At 44.6% G+C, this 8,588-nt stretch overlaps 1 pseudogene across 1 annotated transcript; it reads left to right on the top strand.

The window, feature by feature from the left end:
* The first annotated feature begins 5,350 nt into the window (after positions 1-5,350).
* On the top strand, positions 5,351-6,799 carry LOC308437424 (pyruvate kinase PKM-like; annotated as a pseudogene). The gene has a single exon. The product of its transcript is annotated as a pyruvate kinase PKM-like (transcript).
* The last annotated feature ends 1,789 nt before the right edge of the window (positions 6,800-8,588 follow it).

Below are 8,588 nucleotides of genomic sequence, written 5' to 3'. Positions count from 1 at the left end.
TTCTGGATATAGTAATCTGGGCTGGCATTTCTTTTTTTTTTATAGTCTGTATAATGTCTGTCCAGGATCTTCTAGCTTCCATAGTCTCTGTTAAAAAGTCTGGTGTGATTCTGATTTGTCTGTCTTTATATGTTTAATGTCTCTTTTCCCTTACAGCTTTTAGTATTCTTTCTTTTTTTGAACATTTGTTCTTTTGACTAAAATGTGTCATGAAGAATTTCTTTCCTGGTCCAATTTATTTGGAGTTCTGTAGGTTTCTTTTATGTTTATGGTCATCTTGTTCTTAAGGGTAGGGAAGTTTTTTTTCTATGATTTTGTTGAAGATATTTTCTGTGCCTTTTAATTGAAGAAACCCGGCCCTCACTGTGGGCTAGAAAGCTGTACATGTCTTTTTTTTTTAAAGTAAATTATTTTATTTTATATGTATGGGTGGTTGGCTTGCATGCATACTTCTTTACCATGTATATACACGAGTTAGCCAGAAGGAAGCATTGGTTCCCTTTAACGGGTTACAATGATGCCTAAATAATTGGGCTTGGGTATGGTGCAGGCAAGTTAGGGTCCAAAAGCTCAGCAGTCTGGGTCTGCCCCCAGATGTGGGTACTGGGTTACCGTTTATTGGGTATGGTGCAGGTGGGCTAGAATCCAGCTGATTCACTAGACAGGATCAGCACATAGGATACACAACCAGAGTCAAGTCTAGATTTTGAGATCCACCACAGGTATTGCAACTGTTATTGCAAATCACAGGATATAAAACCAACACCTGTTCTGTGTAGGGAAGGTGACGATCAGAGTGGGCAAACACTGAAGATGTGCAATGACAACAGTACCTGGCAAGGACAACTCAGACAAGCCCAACACCCTTGAAGTACAGCTCAGAACAGATCCGGGGACAGTGTGGTGTACAACAGGTCAGCTTATCAGATTGGGTTCTACACAGGCTGCTCAACTAGGATCAAGCCTGGGAGAAAGAAAGGGGCTAGACGAACATGCTGGGCCCGATCCTAGGATCTGGTTTAGAAATCTTCATTGTCCTTCCTGAATGCTCTGTAGGGATGTGCTATCATGTCTACCCCCCCCAATGTTATCACATAGCAGATTTCCTTTTGAAATTTTTATGTATACATGCAATAGGCCTTCATACATGTGGTTTTTGAAAGCCTTGGTTTGTTTTTATTTTGCCTTTTGCTTGGTTGGCTAGTTGAATAGACAATTTTCTTTTAAATTAAAAATATTCACTTTGTATGTGTATGAGTACTTTGCCTGCATGGATGTCTGGGCATCATGTTTTTTTTTTTTCTAGTGCTTGGTGAAGCTAGTTGAGGGTTTGGGATCTACTGGGGCTTGAGTTACAGATGGCTGTGAGTGATCCTGTAAGTGTTGGGAATCAAACCAGGCGCCTCTGGAATAGTAGCCAGTACTCTTAATTACTGAGCCATCTCTCCAGTCTACTTAATTTTACTTCACATTTTATTTATTTATTTTTTGGTTTTTCAAGCCAGAGTTTCTCTGTGTAGTCCTTGCTGTCCTGGGACTCACTCTGTAGAGGGGGCTAGCCTTAAATTATCTCCCTGCATCTTCCTCCCCAGTGCTGGGATTAAAAGCATAGACCACCATGTCCAACTCCTTATTTTAACTATGTATAGTGAATATGTACATGTGTGTGCTCAATGAAGTCAGAGACATCAGATTTCCTTGATGGACAGCTGTGAGCTTCTTGGCATGGGTATTGGAAATTGAACTTAAGTTCTCTGCCAGAGCAGTGTGCACTCCTAGCAGCTGTTTCATTACCCCAGCGTCCTTCATTGTTCTTTAAGTTGCTGTATTGAGGGTTTCCCTAGTCTGCTTTTGAAAATATTTTGCTCATTTTATTATTTCAACGTGTAAGGTGAAATCCCTGCAGCCATTTCTCTGAAGTATTGTATATTCTCCAACTATTACTTTAAGAGTTAATTTTGAATTTTGTATCATTAACTGCCAACAAAGTCACATTATTTTGGTCGTTGGGCTACAAGATAGTATTGGTTTTTATATCATTAAATTGAATGGCATGAATGGAACTAGCTTGAAAAAGGCTTTAGCATTAATAACTTTCACCTTGATGAGTGGTACCAGTGGGAAGATGACATTGCATTTACAGTGTGCAAATGCATATATGTGAGCTGGGAGAAATAGGGAAAGGTGGGAGGTTTCCCTTATGATTAAACATATGCTAAGAACAGGCTGAAATGCTTTTGCTTCTCAGTTTATAACAGTGGAACCCCAAAAGAAGGGGGACACTCTTGGGAATGTTTGCCTCTGAGAACAGTGAGTGATTCTCAGTTCTTCCACAGCAAAAAAAGGTGACTCAAATTCATATTGCTAAAAGTATTCAAAATTTTGTTACACAAAACCTTCCTGAATTCTTTTGCAAACTTCTCTGAAAAGGTAGAGGGCTAACATTACTCCTTAGGTGTGTGCTAAAAACTGGTTTATAACAATAAACTCCGAGGTCTAGGTTCCTGTTTTAATCACATTATTTTCCTTCATTCTTTCTGCCTCCTTACCCCTCCATCACTTTCTACACTCTCTTTGTCTTCCAGCGTACTACATGGTGGCCTCTCCCTCTTCATGTTCCTGCCTCAACCCCAACCTCAACAGATTACAGCTGTGCACTAGCCCCCCCCCCAAGCCTTGAGATGTATTTCAGAGTTTAGATAGAAGGTTTAAAATGTACATTGTTCAGATGCCACTTAAAGCCATGCCATAGTTCTCAAAGAAAAAAATGAACAAAATGTCCAAATATAAAATAACCAAAACATTTGTTTACAGAGTGTTTTATAAATATAGTGGAAAAAATGGGATGCAGGGCCCTGTGCAGCTCTCCAACAGTGATGTCACCACTCAGCTTGTTTTCTGTATGGAAGCCATTTTGAGAAAATGCTCTTTCTGCTTACCATCATTTGTTCTAATATTATAACTCTGGTGTGTGTGTGTGTGTGTGTGTGTGTGTGTGTGTGTGTGTGTGTATGTGGTACATGCACATGAGTGTACACCCTAAATGTCTGTGTGCAGATTAGAGATTTCCTCTGTCTCTCATTGAACCCATTTCAGCTGGGTTGGCAGGTCAAATGCCAGGTGGGACTAACTTGTCTCTGTCACCCTGGCCTTCCAGGCATACAGGACACCTCCAATGTCCAGCCTCTACTCTGTGGCTGGAATATAAATTCAGATTACAATGCCTTTATAACAAGCCCTGGCCAACTGAGCATTCCTTTTCCCACCCACGGTGACAGCGCAAATATTATAAACATTTTCTTGCTAAGTCTGAGTGTTTACAAAACGTTCTGTCCTCTGTTTGCAATGTGAGCAACAGAAAGCGCCTTGCTCTGTGCTTGAGAGTGGAGCTGATCTACTCAGATGGGAACCATTCCCACGGCTTCTTCCTTCATCAGCTCCTCCTGCCCCCACTATATCCAGAAAGATACTGCCAGCTATTTCACAGAGGATTAGAGAGATTTGTGTTTTTAGGTGGCGCTAGCAAAGACACAGCTTTAAAGCAAAGTCTTGGCTGACATTTATCCAGCTGCCTGCTTTTGTACCGAGGGTGGAGACTGGTAGCCACTGAACATGTGTGAGCTCTAGAAATATTTTACAGCAATCCCCCCACTCCACGGTTTCTGAGGAGAGTAGTGAACAGAACAGGATTTGGCACGTAAGGAGACACCTCTTTGTGCTTCTACTGTCTCAGTTGTGTGCATACAATGGAGAATATATCCCAGGAAACCCTCTGGCTAAACGGCTATTCCAACTGTCTTTGGAAAACCAGGAAAAATCTGCCTTAGGTCTTACCTTATGGTAAATTCAGATCTCCAGTATTGTTTCCCCACACTTACTTAGGCTTCTTTGCATATATCCATGGGCACAAAAAGCCAGAGGGCCTCCTTCTGAGTGTGAGATACATTTATATATCTAGGCCCTCTGGACTTGCCTTTAGCAGAGACAAGCAAACAAAAGGCCTCTTGAGCTGACTTCAGCAGTAGATACTGGTTCATACCCAGGAGACAAGAAGGAATATCAGAATGACAAGTATGTGCTGTCTTTCCTCCGGAGATGGGTGATATTTTGTAATTCTGGGGGATGGGGGGGTTGGTACACTATGTCTTCTGTAATCTCTTAAAATTAATTGTTAAAAAGAAGTGTAGTTGGGCAAGCTGATTATTTTTATCTGAAGACCAGTTTAAAATTGTAACTTGGTTGGAAAAGAGTTGAGTACTTCTGATAGATCCGAGGAACTACTTAGAAGACAAATGTTGCTTGGATCTTAGGAATGTGCTTGTAGAATGTGGTTAAGACATTACTTACACAATGTCTTAGCATCATGTCTTGTTACACTGCATCTAACTTTGGCTTGCCTGGATGTAGTTTTGTAGCAAATTTTCTTCCTGGGTCAATATCGAGAATTGATCCCACTTCATGGGAAATGAAAGATTTAAGTAGAATAAAGCATGTTTATGGTTCTCAGTAATCCATGCCTTATGCTTCTTTCAGTTACTAATCTTCTACCCAAGTACAGGATGGCCAGAATGCTGTGACAGTGAGGAGAGATAGCCCAGTACTGGCTCCCGTAATCTGCCAAGTCCCTCCAGGCCCCCAAACTTGGGACTTCTAGTCAAGCAAAGCAAGATTCTTGGTTGGGTCCAGTGACATAGGCCTGTAATCCCACCTGTTCTGGAAGCGGAGGCAAGGCTGCTAGGTGAAGGCCAGCCTGGCTCATTATGGTATTTTTGACTTAGAATGGCCCCATAGACTCATATCTTTGAATGCTTAGTCATGTACTTGAGAGAGGGGGGCCTTACTGGAGGAGGTCTGGTCTTGTTGGAGGAAGTGTATCACTGGGAGGGGACTTTGCAGTTTTGAAAACCCAAGCCAGGTTCAGTGTCATTTGCTTTTCCTAATGTGGGTTAGAATAGAGAAAACAGTAAGCATGCTAAGCAGAGGTAAATGCTATTATACACTCCAGATTCAAGCACAGGAATTCAGAGAGACAAACACTGTTGAGAAAAGAACCAAAGCATTCTAATGTGTGTGTGCAGGTTTCTTAAGAAAGACAACCATACTACAATGTTTTAACAATAATATGTACATATATGTACATGCACACAAACACCACAAGTGCATTCATGCACACACACACACACACACACAAGAGAGAGAGAGAGAGAGAGAGAGAGAGAGAGAGAGAGAGAGAGAGAGAGAGAGAGAATTTTATTGCTTTTAAAATTATATTGCTCAAAAGATATAATTTGCAGCCAGGTTCAAAGACTAAGCAAGACGATCCGAAGTCCGCCCAAGGATCTCAGGAACCATGCCGAAACCGCACAGCGAAGCAGGGACTGCTTTCAACAGACCCAGCAGCTCCGTGCAGTCTTGGCTGACATCTTCCTGGAACACGTGCTGCCTGGACATGGCTTGTCACAGTCCGCCACACTGGCATCATTTGTATCACTGGCCCTGCTTCCCGGTCTGTGGAGATGCTGAAAGAGATGATTAAGTCTGGGATGAATGTGGCTCGGCTGAATTTCTCTCATGGAACCCGTGAGTACCATGCAGAGACCATCAAGAATGTCCGTGCAGCCGCAGAGAGCTTTGTATCTGATCCCATCCTCTACCGTCCTGTTGCGGTGGCTCTGGACACAACGGGGCCTGAGATTCGGACTGGACTCATCAAGGGCAGCGTCACTGCAGAGGTGGAGCTGAAGAAGGGAGCCACTCTAAAGATCACCCTGGACAACGCCTACATGGCGAAGTGTGACGAGAACATCCTGTGGCTGGAATGTAAGAACATCTACAAGGTGGTAGAGGTGGGCAGCAAGCTTACGTGGATGATGGGCTCCTCTCTCTGCAGGGGAAGGAGAATGTCATCTCTGGAGACAGAGGTGGAGAATGGTGGTTCCCTGGGCAGCAAGAAGGGCGTAAACCTGCCTGGAGCTGCCGGGACCTCTCCACCGCATCAGAAAAGGACAGCCAGGACCTGAAGTTTGGGGTGGAGCAGGAAGGATGTGGACATGGGTGTTTGCATCTTCCATCCGCAAGGCAGCCGACGTGCACGAAGTTAGGAAGGTCCAGGGAGAGAAGGGCAAGAACATCAGGACCATCAGCAAAATCGAGAACCGTGAAGGTGTCCGCAGGTTTGATGAGATTTTGGAGGCGACTGATGGGATCATGGTGGCTCGTTGTGATTCGGGCATTGAGATTCCGCAGAGAAGGTCTCCCTGGCTCAGAAGATGATGATTGGACAATGCAACCGAGCTGGGAAGCCTGCCAACCGTGCCACACAGATGCTAGAGAGCATGATCAAGAAGCCACGCCCCACCTATGCTGAAGGCAGTGCTGTGGTCAAAGCAGTCCTAGATGGAACGTCCTGTTGGAGGCTGTTCCCATGCACCACCTGATTGCCCAAGAGGCAGAGAGGCTGACATCTACCACCTGGCGCCCACTACCAGCTACTTGACAGAAGCTGCCACCATCGCCTTGGAGGCCTCCTTCTAGTGCTGCAGTGACGCTATTGGTGTGCTCACCAAGTCTGGCGGGAGTGCTCACCAAGTGGCCGGGTACCGCCCTCGGGCTCCTATTATTGCTGTGACGTACAAGGATGCTGTACAGGATGCCTGGGCCGAGGATGTTTCGTGTAAACTCGGCCATGAATGTTGGCAAGGCCCGAGGCTTCTTCAAGAAGGGAGATGTCACTGTGCTGACTGGGTGGTGCCCTGAATCTGGCTTCACCAACGCCATGAATGTAGTGCCTATACCTTGATGATCCTCTGGAGCCTCCCCTCCCCCCTTCTAGCCCTGTCCCTTTCCCTCCCTTATCCTTTCCATTAAGCCAGCAATGCTTGTAGTGCTCCCTATGGGCCATGGTGGGGCGCTGGTGGGCTGGGACACCAGGGAAAAATCAATGCCTCTGAAACTTGAAATAGAGCTCAGTTATTTTCAGTTATTTTTCATGGCCTTACCAGAGCCAGGGGTGAAGAAGAAACGCAGGATAGAAAACCTATCACAAAAGGGCAGCAGCATTTCTGTGTACTTTGCTCTTGTAGAAAGGTGTCCAGAGAATTCCCAGCCCTATCCTGGAGTCAGGAGACAAGAGTAGGGGCTGAGGGCGTGGGGCACAGGGTTCCGTGTAGATGACTTGGCCCTGGCCCTGACTTGTTTCCCCAACAGCTTTGGCCTCCCCCTCCTCCTTGTGTGTCCACTGCTGTCACTGCAGACACTCCACTCTCTACCTTGTCTTCTGCAGCGTCTCCAGGCCTGTTGCTATAGTGCCCACCTGAATGTCAATAAACAGCAGTTGAAGTGCGCGCACGTGCACACACACACACACACACACACACACACACACACACACACACACACAAAGATTTTAAATGAGATGTTTTACATATTGCTATTATCTTAAGTAACTGCCTAGCCAGGCATGGTGGTACATGCTATAATCTGAACCCTTAGGAGTAGAGGCAGGAGCTAGAGATGTGGTTCAGCACTTAAGAGCACTGCCTGCCCTTCCAGAGGTCCTATGCTTGATTCTTATCACCCATTGATAGTTTATTAACTATGTATAACTTCAGTTCTGTAGGACCTGATTCCCTCTTCTAGTCTCCACAGGCACCAGACTTATATGAGGTGCACAAGTGTATATAACTTCCATAAACATAAAACAACATTTTAAAAAAGAAGAAGGAGGAGAAAGAAAGAAGAGGAGGAGGAGGATGAGAGGCAGGAGGGTCTGGAATTCAAGGTTATCCTTGATTATTTGACTACTTAGTGAATTCCAACCCACCCTGGGCTACACAAGAACCTGTCAGGTACAGAAACAACCCTTCCCCTCAAACATCAGAGAAGACCCCCACAAATTTTCTTTTCTTTTTCTTTTTCTCTTCTCTCTTTTTTGTTTCCTACCTTCCTTCCTTCCTTTTTTCCTTCCTTCCTTTTTTCCTTCCTTCCTTCCTTCCTTCCTTCCTTCCTTCCTTCCTTCCTTCCTTCCAGAAGGTTCTCACTGTGTATCTTTGGTTGTATTTGAACTCACTCTTATAGACCAGGCTGGCCTGGAACTCACAGAGATACACATGCCTCTGCCTTCTGAGTGCTAGGATTAAAGGCATGTACCACTATGCCAAGACAAAAATTCTTTTTATAAACAAAGTTGTCAGACTCATTTTTAGGTGTAGGGATGAGAGGGGTATTAGTTACTATGGTTACATTTAAGAATACACAGGTTCTGGTACTAAGCACATTTTACTTGATGACTCTGGCATTCTCCTTTGAGACAGGAAAAGGGAACGCTGTCTCTGCATTTGTTTGTGGAATGTCATGGGTTGAGACCCAGAGACTTGATGGGCACACACCTGAGACTTAGGTGACTCCCCACTATCTGCCAGATTCCTGGCCTGGATGGAACACATGCCACACTCTTCACATAAGGAAACATGACCTGTGGTCATATAGATCCAGAACAGAGTTCTCCATGCTAATGAGGTTCCTAGAGGCCCCGACGGCTTAGCCTATAATCTTCCCTTCTCAGACATTTTTCCCTGCAAAAGTTATTT

Source organism: Micromys minutus (assembly GCF_963924665.1).
Source record: "Micromys minutus genome assembly, chromosome: 26".
Taxonomy (NCBI): domain Eukaryota; kingdom Metazoa; phylum Chordata; class Mammalia; order Rodentia; family Muridae; genus Micromys; species Micromys minutus.
The sequence above is the reverse complement of the archived record's forward strand: the minus strand, read 5'-3'. Positions and strand labels throughout refer to the sequence as shown.